Genomic DNA, 15,967 nt, shown 5'->3' on the forward strand with positions numbered 1-15,967 from the left:
TCATCAGATGGATGAAAATATGCTGTAATTACCTGGCCTGGTCAATGTGTAATTGCCTCATATCGCATGCAGGGGTAAATAGGGGTGGTGGATAAATCGTGCCCTGCCAAGTGACACCCAGGCTCTGTGACAGACATGGCTTCATTTCAGGCATTATTAACCAGGTTCTACAACTGTTTATTGGTACCAGTATGTTATTTTTAAACTTTGAAATTTGATTTAGCTTTAGGTTTAGAGACACAGCATTGTAACAGGACTTTCCAGCCCAATGAACCCACACCGTCCATTTACAATCCTGCGGCCAATTAACATCCTAACTCATACATCTACAAAATGTGGGAGGAAATTGGAGCACCCGAAGGAAACCCACACGGTGACGGGGAGAACATAGAGACAGCAGTAGGATTGAACCTGGGTCTCTGACACTGTGATTCTAATCACTGTATCATTGTGCTACCACGATACCCTAGGTCTAAGCTTTGAGTCTAAACCTTGTAGATACCCTTAACCCACAGTGGCAACATATAGACATAGCATTGGCAGTATACTTTTAGAGCACACATTCCCAACCTTTTTTATGCCACGGAGCCTTACCATTAACCAAAGCGTCCATGGATCCCAAGTTGGGAACACCTGCTCTAGAGTGAAGACCTTATCTGACTTGGAATGTTATAACCTCAAGAGACTTAGGGAAGTAATCTTTCTGACTTTATTATATTCTGTTGTCGTGGTACAGAAACTGCGCTGCGGCAGACAGGAAGGGCCTACAACGCAGAGTCAAAACTGCCCAACCAGAGTCACACACAACTAGAGCCAATGGAGTAGACTCTCTAAGGCCGACAGCCCTCGACCACTGCATGCTGGCATTTATCCCTGTTGTCATTCATTGGTTATGTGCCGTGTGGCATGACACGGGTGATCATGGTCGTTCCATGATCTTGATTGTTCTCAGCAAATTTTTCTATAGAAGTGGTTTGCCATTGCCTTCCTCTGGGCCATTTCTATACAAAACTGGTGACCCCAGTCATTACCAATATTCTTCAAGTCTGCCTGGAGTCAGCGATCACATAACCAGAACTTGTGATACTCACCAGCTGCTCAACCTGCTCCCATGACTTCACATGGCCCTGATCAGGGGGCTAAGCAGATAACGCACCTTGCCCAAAGGTGGCCTGCAGGCTTGCGGAAGGAAGGACTGCCTTACACCTCCTCTGCTAGAGACGCATCTCCACCCCGCCACCCAGCCTGGGTATACTAACATAAATATAGCTCTATCCCTTCTAAACTTAAAACCCTTTAAGTATTAACATTTCAGATGGTACATTTTCTGGTGGCTGTTTGCAGAATCTCTAGCGTGAAGATCGGTTCAGGAACTGAAGAGGAAAACATTGTGCCTGCATCAAAGGAGTTGTCCAGTTTCAATCATTTGTCACAGTTCTCCCCATAACCTTGTCCCTTTGTTCACCGCAAAGCCATGGCAAACACCAGATTCAAAATGAAAGGACTAGGATGAGGCCAAATTTAAAACAATCTGCAAAACTGAAAAAATACTGTTTAAACCTCGAGGGCTAAAGGAAGATGAACTCACCATTCCATTAAGCAGTGTGTTCTATTTTTCCAGATTTCCATGTCACATAGTGTAGAAGGACATCACATGGCCCACTGAGCATCTTCTACTTCAATCCTATTTTACCTTGTAACATATTCTCCCATATCCATCAACTCCCCACAGATTCTTCCACGTACCAATGCATAGCAAGCCACAAGTGGGAAGAATCCATTGCACTCGAAGGAGACATACACACATGTGTGTAAATTCCACACAGACACCACCAACAATCAGGATTAACAAGGGCTGATGCAGCTGAGAGGCAGCAGTTGTGGTAGCATGTAATAAAGACAGTACCTCTCCTCTCTCTCATATTGCACTTCGACCTGGCCCTGAAAACTCCCTCAGGTTTTTCTTCAATGAATAGCTGTCCATTCAACCTACCTCCTATTCTCCTGACTCTATTTTCACCAAACTGTCTTCAGCTTCCTCCTTTGTTTCCTATTGTAGGCGACTTTTTAATTCATCCTTATCTATTGCTAATACCCTCACCCAGCCACCACACCACAAACCTGCCATTTTCAGCCTCTCCTCAAAAACCCATCCTAAACTAAGAGAGTAACTAGCATAAACATTGCAGATAAGGATAGGGGAAGGGAAATAGCAGAGGTTTTGAAAAACATGTTTGGATCAGTCTTCAAAGTGAAGAAACTAATAATATCCCCAAAATAATAGAAAATCAAGGGATTACAGGGATGGGGTAACTTCGAACAACCCCTATAACTTAAAAATTGCACCGGTAAAATGAATAGAGCTAAAGGCTGCTAAGTTCCTTGCGCATAATAGCTTCGACATCAGGATCTCAATGGAATATTCTCACAGGCAGGTTTGTTAGAGCTCTTGGGGAGGGTTTAAACTAATTCAACAGGGAGATAGGAAATGGAGTGAAGAGACTCAGGATAGGACAGTTGGTGAAAAAAAGCAAAGATAGCATGCAGTCAGACTGCCAGGAAGGGCAGGCAGATGATCGGACAAAGTTGTAGCCAGCAAGGTCCGTATCAGTGCATTAGGGACGCAGAATCAAAAAGGGTAGCAAATACATTACTCCAAGTGTTATATCTCAATGCACAGAGTATAAGAAAGAAGGTGGATGATCTCGTTGTGTTTTTACAGTTTGTCGGGTATGATGTTGTGGCCATCACGGAGTCATGGCTGAAGAATGTTTGTAGTTGGGAACTGAATATCCAGGGTTACACATTGTATCGGAGGGATAGGAAGGTAGACAGAGGAGGTAGCGTGGCTCTGCTGGTAATGAATGGTATGAAATCATTAGAAAGAAGTTGAATCCTCGTGCATTGAGTTAAGAAACTGCAAGGGTAAAAGGACCCTAATGGCAATTATATACAGGTCTCCAAACAGTAGCTGGGATGTGGACTACAGATTACAATGGAAAGTAGAAAAGGTGTGTCAAAAGGGCAATGTTATGATAGTCATGGGAGATTTTAAGATGTGCATAGATTGGTAAAAATCAGGTTGGTAATGGATCCCAAGGGAGTGAAGTTGCTGAACGTCTACGAGATTACTTTTTAGAGCAGTTTGTCAGTGAGCCTACTAGGGGATCAGCTATACTGGATTGGATGTTATGCAATGAACCGGAGGTGATTAGGGAGTTTAAGGTAAGGGAACCCTTAGGAGACAGTGATCACAATATGCTTGAGCTCAACTTGAGATTTGATAGGGAGAAAGTAAAGTCTGACATAGCAGTATTTCAGTGGAGTAAAGGAAATTAAAATGGTATGGGAGAAGAGTTGGACAAAGTAAATTGGAAGGAGATGCTGGCAGGGATGACAGCAGAGCAGCAATGGCTTGAGCTTCTGGGGGAAATCAGGAAAGTGCAAGATAAATTTATTCCAAAGACAACAAAATACTCAAATGGCAAAATAGTACAGCCATGGCTGACAAAGGAAGTCAAAGCTAATGTGAAAGTAAAAGAGAGGGCATATAACAAAGCAAAAATTAGAGGGAAGATAGAGGATTGGGAAGCCTTTAAAAAACCTACAGAAAACAACTAAAAGAATCATTAGGAGGGAAAAGATGAAATATGAAAGCAAGCCAGCAAACAATATCAAGGTGGATAGAAAAAGCTTTTTCAAGTATATAAAGAGATAAAAGAGAGAAGAGAGTGGATATAGGACCACCAGAAAATAAGGCCAGAGAAATAATAACAAGGAGATGGCAGATGAACTAAATGAGTATTTTGCATGAGTGTTTGCTGTGGAAGACACTAGCAGTGTGCCAGATGTTGATAGGTGTGAGGGAAAAGAAGTAAATACAGTTACTATTACAAGGGAGAAGGTGCTCAAAAAGTTGGAAGACCTGAAGGTACATAAGTCACCTGGACCAGATGAACTGCACCCTAGACTTCTGAAAGAGATAGTGGTAGAGATTGTGGAGGCATTAGCAATGATCTTTCAGGAATCATTGTATTCTGGCGTGGTTCCAGAGGACTGGAAAATTGCAAATGTCACTCCACTCTTTAAGAAAGGAAATTATAGATCAGTTAGCCTGATCTCAGTGATTGGGAAGATGTTGGAGTCAATTGTTATGGATGAGGTGATGAAGCACTTGGTGACACAGGACAAGATAGGACAAAGTCAGCACAGTTTCCTTAAGGGAAAAATTGCCGGATGAACCTGTTGGAATTGTTTGAGGAGATTACAAGTAGGATGATTACATGAGAGCTGGCATAATTTACAAATTACTATTTAATTATTTATGGTTTTATTACTATTTAATTATTTACGGTGCAACTGTAATGAAAACCAATTTCCCCTGGGATCAATAAAGTATGACTATGACTATAGATGAAGGGGATGCAGTAGATGCTGTATATTTGGATTTTCAAAAGGCCTTTGTGTCATGGTCCGGATCGGGGTCCCTTTAAATTTACCTTGTTTATGTTACGATCCGGACCGTTGATTCTGTTTTCCCGTGTCCCTCGACTTTGGTGATTAGAGGCAATTAACGCTCAGCTGAACCGGTAGTTTATAGTCTCCAACTTTCAGCCATTCGGCGCGGGAGCGTCTGCAAAGTCATCAAAGGCACAGTGCGCCGATGTCATCTGGCCGGAGCAAGCCTAGTCTCTGCCGAAGCGTGTGCCGGTAGTTCACCCTTCCTCACCGGAGCAATCCTGTCCAGTTACCTCGCCAAAGTGAGCCTGCAAAGTTTCCTCATCAAGGTGGGTCCGTCAGTTAACCCACCGGAGGGAATCAAGAACCGCTGTCTACTGTTCCCAGGCTGAGTCGAGAGCTCGCCACTACCCGGAGGCTCCAAGTCAGGTCCTGTCTCTGGCGGCATTCAAGCACCAAGTCGAGTCCTGGTCCTGGCGGCTTCCCAGTTCTGAGTCAAGTCCTGGCCCTGGTGGTCTGTGATTCCTGTCCTACCCCCTTGTCTGAATCCCTTCTCTGCCCCTCTCGCCTCTAGCCCTCATCTGCAGCCCCCGCCGGCACTTCGGTCTAGTTCCATCGCCGGAGCTAGATAGGTACTGTCTGGTCTTCATTTATGTTGGTCTTGTCTTGTCTTGTCCTCGCCTCCATGGGGTAAGTCAGGCCGTCTTGCCGTTGCTCCACGGGGGGTCATGTCTTGTCTTGTCTGCTCCTCGCCTCCGTGGGGTAATTCAGGCTATCTTGCCGTTGCTCCACGGGGGGTCATGTCTTGTCTTGTCTGCTCCTCGCCTCCGTGGGGTAAGTCAGGCCATCTTGCCGTTGCCCCATGGGGGGTCATGTCTTGTCCTATCTAGTCCTCGCCTCCGTGGGGTAAGTCTGGCCGTCTTGCCGTTGCTCCGTGGGGGGTCATGAGTCCCGGCCCTATGTCCTGTACCCAAGGAGGGGTCCCGGCTCTCTGTTCTGTGTATGTGTCTATGGTTCCATGTACCTGCTCTCCCGAGACCAAGGTTCTGTTTTCCATGTTCGTCCTCTCCCTAGCCCATGTCATGTCCATGCCTGGTTCTGGGGTCCGAGCCCAAGGCAAGACCCAGGTTCTGGGTCCTTGCCCAGTCTCTGGCTTGGAATCCATACCCTAGCCTCTTCATATCTCCTCTAGTTCTGGGAGCCGATTCCAAATCCAAGCCCAGACCCTTGGTCCCATCCTAGTCGTAATCCTGAGTCCTTGTCCAGTTCACTGCTCCTGCTCCTGCCTAGCTCTCCTGGTATCGAACAATAAACTAAATCTAAGTAACCTCACAAGATGTGTCTTGCATTTGGATCCACCCTTGCTCCCAATGCCCTCGTCATTGTGACACTTTGACAAGGTGCCACACATGAGGCTACTTACCAAACAAAGACCCATGGTATTACAGGAAACTTACTAACATGGTTTGGGCATTGGCTGATTGGTAGGAGGCAGTGAGCAGGAATAAAAGGATCCTTTTCTGGTTGGCTGCCAGTGACTAGTGGTGTTCTGCAGGGGTCGGTGTTGGGACCACTTCTTTTTTATGCTGTATACCAATGGCTTGGATGATGGAATAGATGGCTTTGTTGCCACGTTTGCAGATGATACAAAGATTGGTGGAGGGGCAGGCATTGTTAAGGAAACAGAAAGGCTGCAGAAAGACTTAGACAGATTAGGAGAACAGGCAAGAAAGTGGCAAATGAAATACAATGTTGGAAAATGCATGGTCATGCACTTTGGTAGTAGAAATAAATGTGCAGATTATTTTCTAAATGGACAGAAAAAACAAAAATCTGAGATGTAAGTAGTCTTGGGAGTCCTTGTGCAGAACACCCTAAACTTTAACTGGCAGGTTGAGTTAGTGGTGAGGAAGGCAACATAATGTTAGCATTCATTCCAAGAGGTCTAGAGTATAAAAGCATCTTCATTTGCCTCCTCTAGACTCCATGCCTCTGGTGGCTTTGGTATTGCAAGACAACTGTCGTACAGGTCTCATGGCTGAAGGGAGATTGGGGCATTCGATGTATTTTGTGTTTTCAGCAGAGACACACTGTTCAGACAGAAGTATCAGTCCCTCACATGATCCTTCTGCTCTCACCATATCATCGGGGCAGTAAATGCCATTGACTTCACCTTACCTTGTGGGCAAGATTTTAATTGGTTTGAATTATGAAATTAAATAACAAATATTCATGCCATCAAGCTGGATGCTACCCAGACAGAATATAAAGTGCTGCTCTTTCACCCCAAGGGTGGCCTCATCCTATCACCAAGGGAGGCCATGAATACAAGTTTGAGACTTATATCCAGCAAGGTATAAATTCATTCATGTGGTACTGTTTACTTGCATAAACAGTGATCACATATTCAGCGCTATGATGGTGACTGAATGAAAAACATGGCCCAGAACCACAGAGAGACAGGTTCCTTAAGTCTTGCTCTGAGATCTCTTGGTTTCACAAGAGAACACACTTGGACTCCATTTAATGCCCCACCACACCTCCACCAGCGGAGGTATCTGACAGCAGGACCTCAATTAGTTCAAATACACAATGGAAGTTGTGCTCTATTTGGACTTTGATGCAAGGTAGCTACTGATTTTTATGTTTACTGCAAAAAGTTGTTCGAAAGCATCTTTTTTGAGAGGATTGGTTCTTTATGAAGCATTTCACTTTGGCTTGTTAGGCAAACAGGACAGAGGGAGAAAAGGACAATAGTGAAACTCTGTGACACAGAACATATAAAATGGAGAATGCTGAAATACTCACCTGCCTATCACTTCCTCCTGGCTCTCTTCCAGCTTCCCTTTCTCCTATGGTCCACACTCCTCTCCTATCAGATTCCTTCCTCTCCAGCCCTTTACCTTTCCCACCTACCTAGTTTCACCTATCACCTTCTAGCTCCCTTTCTAGTCCCAAGGAAGGGTCTCAGCCCAAAACATCAACAACCTATTCATTTCCCTAATTGCTGCCTGATCTGCTGAGTTCCTGCGGCATTTTGTGTGTGTTGCTCTGGATTTTCAGCATCTGCAGATTTTCTCCTCTTTGTGCTCACTTCTGCATTGTGTTTCGGAACTTGCTGTGATCCGTTTGGCACATTTCCTCCATCAGTCAGTGCACTTCAAATGTATGCAGCACACTGCAAACTCAAGAGCAAATCTTACATCACATAATTCGGTGAGAATAAATCTGATCCAATGGGACATGCTGAAGATATGAAACACCCTGTGTAAAACTGCAAGTGTACCTTCGTATTCATTACATCTCACCCTTGTACGTGCATGTGAATGCAATCAAACCAAATACCTGTGAACTCTAATTGAATCAGGACAGGGTGTTTGGAATCTGTCCTTACTCGTCTTGGAATTGAAGAACGCACTTTCCAGTCAAGGCAGTCGGTATAATGACCTACACCATCTCACAGCACATAGTTTATTTTTATAATTAATTAGTTTATTGAAATAATTCAAGAATCCTTTTTTTAATTTTCCAAATTAGCTTGAGGCAAAGCTTAAATATCTGATTCTTTAAATGATTTCCAGTACCTTTTATATACAGCAGAGAGATCATTAAAGTCCCCTTTAATACAATATTTACTTTTAAATTGACAATCACAACAGTTAATTATACAAACAATAAACCTATCGATTTTGTTCCAAAACAAAATGCCATGAACTATCACATCTAGAAATTGGTTACAGCTCAAGTAGATGCTATCAGAAACGTAATCATAAAATACAGTACTTGCCAAATGCCATTAGTGCTGCTAAAAATGAACTGGATGTGAAACAAAGTTGTCTTTTAAGACATTACCAGAAATTTTATTTGGACATTTCAGTACCATGGAACCATGGGTCCGTGTCAGTCCGAGGAGCCAAACTCACTGACTACAGTCATTTAAAGGGATGGTGGCATTCAGAAACTGTGGTTCTCATTTCCTTACGAATTCAGAATTAAAGTGTGCATCACTGTCTAACAAAGCTTACTGTTTGAATCTCAGACTGACATATAGTACTGTGCAAAATTCTTATGTATGCACACACATTCCTAGGGTGCCTGAGGCTTTTGCACAGTACTGTATTTGTCAACATGGGAGCGGAAACGGTGGGGGCAATGGTGCAGGTGCAGACATGCCCAGCCCTGGGACACTATCAAGGTAATTTGCTTCCATACAACTAGTCGTTACAAAATGTCTCTCTGGTGCTTCCCACTCCCTTACCGTAGATATGTCATGAATTTTTTTTGCGGCAGTAGTACAGTGCAATACATAAAATTACTACAGTTCTGTGCGAAGGTCTTGGGCAACTCAGCTATATATGGGTACCTAAGACTTTTGCACAATACTGTATCATTTTAGTTTTCAATTTTAAAAACCAGATGATAAAGAGGTAGCTCTAAATATTTATATCCAATAAATATGTGATCCATTACCTCCCTAAAAGTCCTAAAATATTAAAAAATTAAACTTATAACAGAATTGAACATTCTCTAGCAGTAAGTGTGTGTGACTCTGTATGTGTGTGTGTGTGTGTGTGTGTGTGTGTGTATGTGTGTGTGTGTTGGTAAAATCCAATCTTGGCATCAGCCAGGAGCGTATCCTCGCACTGAAGTTTGACGGGTCTGGTTCTCTCAACAGTCCCACTGATCTTCAACTTGTTTTCTCTGAACGTCCATTATTATTATTATTATCGAATGAGTGGCTTCCCGACGAATTAAAGGTCTCATCAGGCCTTGTTTCAACAGAAAATTGCTGGTTAATTCGTCAAATTATTTACACAGAACAAAAAGAACACGGGCAGAGTGTGGACAGAAAGCTCTTCGAATCATTCTTCCTTTCACACATGGTAACTATCAGGGCAGCTCAGTTCAGCAGCAAAGAGATAAAGAAGGAAACAGAGAGAGAGAGAGACAGAGACAGAGAAACAGAGACAGAGAGTGAGAGAAGGGACTAACAAATTCATTTCAGTTCAACGTGATCACTTCACACCAGGGAAGTGAACTCAAAGGTGATATTCGCCAGTGATGATTTGGTCTTCAGGAAACGAGAGGAACAACAGAATAACGTTTGAAATCCAGTTGCTGAGCTGTACACCCATCATGAGCTCCATGGTGTTGAGCTGATGTTTGAATGATGTGCTGCCTCGTAGCCAAGTGAGGCCAAAGCAGCCTTCAGCAGGAGAGGTAGAATATGGTGGCAGTGATGGTGAGGGGGAGGAACAGCCAGTTGAACGAATGCAGTCTGAAGCCTCCTGTACCAGTGCCACTAGTGGTGCCCGTGTTGGTCATAGTGGATGCTTGATGGGTGGACATAGTGGGTGTTTGAGTGGTGGACATGCTGCTGTCCGTCTGATTTGTGGTACTGCCAGTAGCAGGTTTTATCTGCAAAACAAAACAAACACATGCACCCATTAACTATGTGGGAATGGACAACGATAATTTAAAAAACAGTCCATGCAGGGAATGGGCACCAGCATGTAAATATTGCACAGGAGAATGTACTCAATTCACAGATTCAGTGTTATACATAAATGTATACATAAGGAATATTTATTTAAGTGAAGGCATCCGTTAGTCTTGCGAGACCATGGATCTGCGCCTGGAAAGTCTTCACTCTCCAGGGTGCAGGCCTGGGCAAGGTTGTATGGAAGACCAGCAGTTGCCAATGCTGGAAGTCTCCCCTCTCCACAACACCGATGTTGTCCAAGGGAAGGGCGTTAGGATCCATACACCAGTTTCCCATACGACGGTCGTCGCAGAGCAATGTGTGGTTAAGTGCCTTGCTCAAGGGTAAAAAAACGTTGCCTCGGCTGGGGCTCGGACTCACGACCTTCATGTCCAATTCGCTAGTCCTTAACCACTTGGCCACTGTATTTATTTATACAGTGTGAAATAGGCTGACCCGGCCACACCACTCAGCAACCCCCGATTTAACCTTAACCTAACCACAGGACAATTTACAACCACTAATTAACCTACCGACCAGTGCACGAAATACAATTCACGAAGAGAACGTACAAAACTCCTTACAGGCAGCAGCGGGAATTGAACCCAGATCTCCTGCACCATAAAGCGTCGTGCTAACCACTACGCTACCGATATCTATGGTGACATATAGCATGTGGATAGATACTAAAAGGGGAAATAGAAATCTCTCTCTCTCTCTCTCTCAATGAGACAATGGGCAGATCTAATGGGTTCTTTTGGGTCTCTTTGTTTAGTGGCTACCTGTAGAAAGACGAACCTCAAGGTTCTATATAGTATCGGCATCATCATCATTATCTGCCCTGTGTATTACGTAGGCGATCATGGTCTTATCCAAGACTATTAAGTTTTTCTACAGAAGAGGTTTGCCATTACCTCCTTCTGGGCAGTGTCTTTAAAAGACAGATGACATGTCAGCCATTATCAATCAGAGATTGTCTGCCGGGTGTCAGTGGTCGCTTAACCAGGACCTGTGATATGCACAGGCTGCTCATACGACCATCCACCACCAGATCCCATGGCCTCCCGTGACCCTAAGAGGGGGGAGGGGAGGCTACACCTTGCCCGTGGGTGACCTGCAGGCTATCGGAGGGAAGGAGCGTCTTACACGTCCATTGGTAGAGATGTATCCCTGCACCGCCACCCCAAATGCTTATTGCTGGATCAGTGCAAGTGAATGGGCGAGGTTCTGGGTGCGATGATTTTTAATTCTGCGCTGTGATCTTAGAGCCGGGTTTCTAGTTCACTTCGCATCGCTTCCGATTTTGCTTTAAAATTGACAAAACGGGAGAGGCGGCCACCGCTCCGCTGGGCTGGTCAGCGTCCCTTTTGTCGCCAGTCAGGATCGGCCCTGGAATGTAAGTTATCCGGTGTGGGAAAGATCGGAGTAGAGCAGGGAGGAAAGTCACTGGAGGTTCGGCTCTGTTCGGGAGCAGCGAGCCCCCCTCCTCGCCTGGCGAGGACAACTCACCGTCTAAAACACTATCAGAACACGGCAAACTCGAAAAGTTATACCCCACCGCCAACAGAAGTCGGGAACAGCTCAGCGAAGGGCAAAACCCCGTCAGTCCGGCTGGGATAAGTTAACAATTCCGATTTAGAAAGCGAGGAGGGAACAACTCCGGACAATGGTACATTATCGTAGCAGACTTGTTAATTTAGAGTTAATTACACGAAGCCGACCCCTCCGAAATTCAAGCAGGCTATCATTGTGTAAGACAATGAGCCGGTATCATACCAACTTCTGAAACCTTGTCGCGTACGCTGGGTTAGTGTCCGAAGGCGACCTCGCGTCCTTTCTATTACTGAAACCTGTCGGAAATCAATACTGTACCATTGTGATTCACAGACGGACATGTAGAGCAGAGAGATCGGGAACTTGTACATACCGTGTTTTCCGTCACAGCAATTCCAACAACCATCAAAAACACGATCAAGAATTTAATCATCTTGTTGTGGGTGCGATCGAGTTTTGGCTAAAAATATAATTCCTCTGTCTTCCCTCCCGGAGCAGGCTCTAGTCGCGACAATAGAGGTCTCAACGCGATGGTAGCTCTCCGCTTCAAATGATGGCTGTGTTGAGTCTGGGAGCAATTTTATATGAAGAGGGAGCCCGTGACGCGATGGTCACGGATCACGTTAAAACTTCCTCAGGACCTGGGGGCCTCCCACCCTTCGCAAACGGGGGAAGCTACAGCCCAGGGCGAGCCGAGGGAGTGGCTGCGTGGTTGTTGGTGACTGATACCCCTCACTGAAGAAACCCATTTGTTCGCTCGCTCTCTCTCTCTTTCATTCTCTCCCTTTCTCTCTCCCCTCCTCCCCCCCCCCCCACCCCGCGCTTCCTTCCTCTCTCCTCCTTGTTCTTCTCTCTCTATCTCCAGGAGCTCATTTTTTGCAATCCCGCCCCCCCACACACACACACACACACTTTTAAACACCAGTTTTACCGGTCAGTTCCCGCCAAACCGGACGATTAATGGGGGTCGAAACGGCCTCGGGCTCGGGGAGAGTTGGGGAGGGTGAGGATTATGTCATTAAATTTGACCGTTTTCGCTGCAGGTCTTAAAGCGGGACATTCATTCGTGCAATGAAAGACAATCGCATGATAAAAAACGGCCAGTGCTCACGGCAGAGCTGGCTCCGTTTACATTGTTACACAGCTCTTTCCGTTCCTGTGTAGTGCAGCGTCCCTTCCCCCAACCCCAACGCCGGACGGCCATGCCACCCGTTAAGATGCTTTCCTAGAAACATGCGAGCGCTTTTGGTGACGTGCTGGTCCCCGCAAGCTCCTAATGAAAATACATATCTTCATGGGCATGGTTGTCGCTTTTTGAAGCAACTGGGAACCTCCGACTGCAGCAGTGAGAAATTGAAGATGTCCTTGTTGATTGCCACAGTATATCAGAATCCATACACATACACCATCGGGGCTTGACGCCATCCGAGAGCTCACCCTCATGAGAGAAATTCCGATGTCGGTCTCCCAGTCAGAGATATTGAATCCTCCGGGGACTCGCAGGGATGCACTTTTATTCTCTTTCAAAGCGTGCATGAAAGACTCTTAGCTCATCAGGGAGTGAAGCGCCCCAGCCAGTCATAACGTTAGGTTTCGGTGTGTAGAAAGTACCCCCGCCAGAGCGGGAATCTCCGGATTCATCCACGGCTTTTGGTTTGGGAATGTCCGGTACGTTCTGGAAGGCGCGCCGCTCATCCGCACAGTTCTCGATGAAGACGGTGAGAACTGCGGCGTGTCCATTCGGACTTTAAGATGGATCCCTGAATATTGTCCAGTCCAGTAAGTGCTCCTCCAGCTCCCTTGACTTTGGTCCTCACTACCGGTGCACTGCCTTTGGTCTCTGCCTGTGCGCTGCCAGCATTAGGACAACCGGGTGATCGGACATTCCAAAATGTGGGTGCCGATCTGCACGGTCAGCGTTCTCCATGGTGGTCAGGTTTGTTGGCTCCTCTGGTCGCGCAGCTGATATGCTGATAGAGGTTGCCCGGAGGCATCTCCAAACAGGCCAGTTTGAAATCCCTCTCAAAGATGCAGAAGGCCTGCTCATCACAGTGCTCAGCTCCTCCAGGGCCTGTCTGACGTTGGCGTGAGGTGGAACCTACACCGCTACCAGGATGGCGGCGGAAAAGCGCCACAGGAGATTTTAAAAAGAAGACCACGTTTGACCGTTAGGTGTTCCAGGATGGAGACAGAAAAGCCACATCCGTGCACCACAACGAGTTAATCACAAAGCATACTCCCCCCTCCTCTACCTTTCTAAAACTGAACTGCCATACTTTGCAAAGAATGGTGAAGCCAAAATGGCCATGTTTCTGTGAAAATGCACAAAGTAGTCCCTGATGGTCCTCTGGTACAGCAATCTTGCTCTGAGATTTCACATTAATTTCATTTATTTTCCAGAGATGGCACACTCGCCGGCAGCATGCAAAAGGAGACACAATGGACACATTTCTTAGTGCATGCATTTCTAAATGACAATAAACAAGGAGTGAGTGTCCTCATAATCAAAAAAAATCTAATCAAGATAATTGTAGAGCCGTTGTGGAATAAGGGGACACACACACACACACACAGACACACACACACACACACAAACACACACACAGCACACACACACACACACACACAGACACACACGCACACAGACACACACACACACACACACACACACACACAGACACACACACACACAGGATTGGAAACAACCATTTAAATTTGGATATCCAATCTATGGGACAAGTTCAGAATTTCCTGTGGGTTAATTTGCAAGTGAGATGAAAGAATGCAAATGAAATCAAGGGGTATCAAAGCCAGAATGTGTGGAGCTGGTGGGACTGCATTTAAATTATTGCGAGCAATATTACTATGTAAGGAAAGACGTGATGGCCCTGGAGAGCAGCCAGAGATTGCCAGAATGAAAAGATTCATATTGAACATTTGGTATCTCTGCTTCTGTACTCAAAGTAATCACGTGAATGGGGGAGGGTCTCATTGAAACCTGCTGGTTATTTGTATAGCACAACATTGTGGGCCAAAGGGCCTGTAATGTGGAGTAGATTTCTATGTTCTATGTTCCCTACCCAAAACCATTCCAGCTTGGATTTCATCCAAAGTTGAGTCGTTGGAGATCCAGGATCCGAACGGTCGGATGGACCACGGATTCCATGCGATCTAACGAAGTGAGCAGAGGCTTAACTACACCGGCCTTCTAATATTTCAAAAAAAAAATTTCTCATACATTGTAGTGGTGGTGAATGAGATGTTTAACCCAGAGGTAAAGCATAATCACGTAAGGTTCCAGGTCTCGGTATACTGGAACCCCCGCTCTCTCATTTAGATAATCTGTACTCGGGGAGGAGGGGGGTTCTGAGGCCCCTCCTTTACTCCCTGCACTGTATACTGTACCCGTGACTGTACCGCCACCCACAGCTCCAATCTGGTAATTACATTTGCCGACAACACTACTGTACATTGATTGGTCTTATCTCAAATGATAACAAGGTGGCCTACAGGGAAGAAGTCATCTCACTGACACAGTGGTGTCAAGAAAACAACCTCTCCCTTAATGTCGCAAAAACAAAGGAGCTGGTTGTGGATTACAGGAGGAATGGAGACAGGCAAACCCCTATTGACAACAATGGATCTGGGGTTGAGAGGGTCAACAGCTTCAAGTCCCTTGGCATACACATCACCGAGGATCTCACATGGTCTATACACACCAGCTGTGTGGTGAAAAAGGCATAACAGCGCCTCTTTCATCTCAGACAATTGAGGAAGTTTGATATGGGACCCCAAATCCTAAGAACTTTCTACAGGGGCACAAATGAGAGCATCCTGACTGGCTGCATCACTGCCTGGTATGGGAACTGTACTTCCCTCAATCGCAGGACTCTGCAGAGAGTGGTGTGGACAGCCCAGTGCATCTGTCGATGTGAACTTCCCATGATTCAGGACACTTACAAAGACAGGTGTGAAAAGGATCACTGGGGCCCCAGGACACCCCAACCACAAACTGTTCCAGTTGCGGTACCGCAGCATAAAAGCCAGGGTCAACAGGCTCCGGGACAGCTTCTTCCACCGGGCCATCAGTCTGATGCCTCCAACCTGATGGCATGAACATTGACTTCTCAAACTTCCGCTAATGCCCCAGCTCCCCCTCGTACCCCATTCGTTATTTACTTATTTATATACACATTCTTTTTTCTCTCTCTCTCCTTTTTCTCCCTCTGTCCCTCTCACTGTATCCCTTTCCCATCCTCTGGGCTTTCTCCTCCCCCTTTTCTTTCTCCCTGGGGCTCCTGTCCCATGATCCTCTCATATCCCTTTTGCCAATCACCTGTCCAGCTCTTGGCTCCATCCCTCCCCCTCCTGTCTTCTCCTATCATTTCGGATCTCCCCCTCCTCCTCCCACTTTCAAATCTCTTACTAGCTCTTCTTTCAGTTAGTCCTGACGAAGGGTCCCAGCCCGAAACG

The 15,967-nt window shown here is 45.8% G+C and overlaps 1 long non-coding RNA gene across 1 annotated transcript; it reads right to left on the bottom strand.

Moving 5' to 3' along the window:
* Positions 1-7,928: 7,928 nt before the first annotated feature.
* LOC140189605 (uncharacterized) lies at positions 7,929-13,437 on the bottom strand. Its single transcript, XR_011883508.1, has 2 exons — positions 11,868-13,437; positions 7,929-9,876 (listed from the first exon to the last, which is right to left on the bottom strand). It is a non-coding gene; the product is annotated as an uncharacterized lncRNA (long non-coding RNA).
* Between the last annotated feature and the right edge of the window lie 2,530 nt (positions 13,438-15,967).

This window comes from Mobula birostris, chromosome 2 (assembly GCF_030028105.1).
Source record: "Mobula birostris isolate sMobBir1 chromosome 2, sMobBir1.hap1, whole genome shotgun sequence".
Taxonomy (NCBI): Eukaryota; Metazoa; Chordata; class Chondrichthyes; order Myliobatiformes; family Myliobatidae; genus Mobula; species Mobula birostris.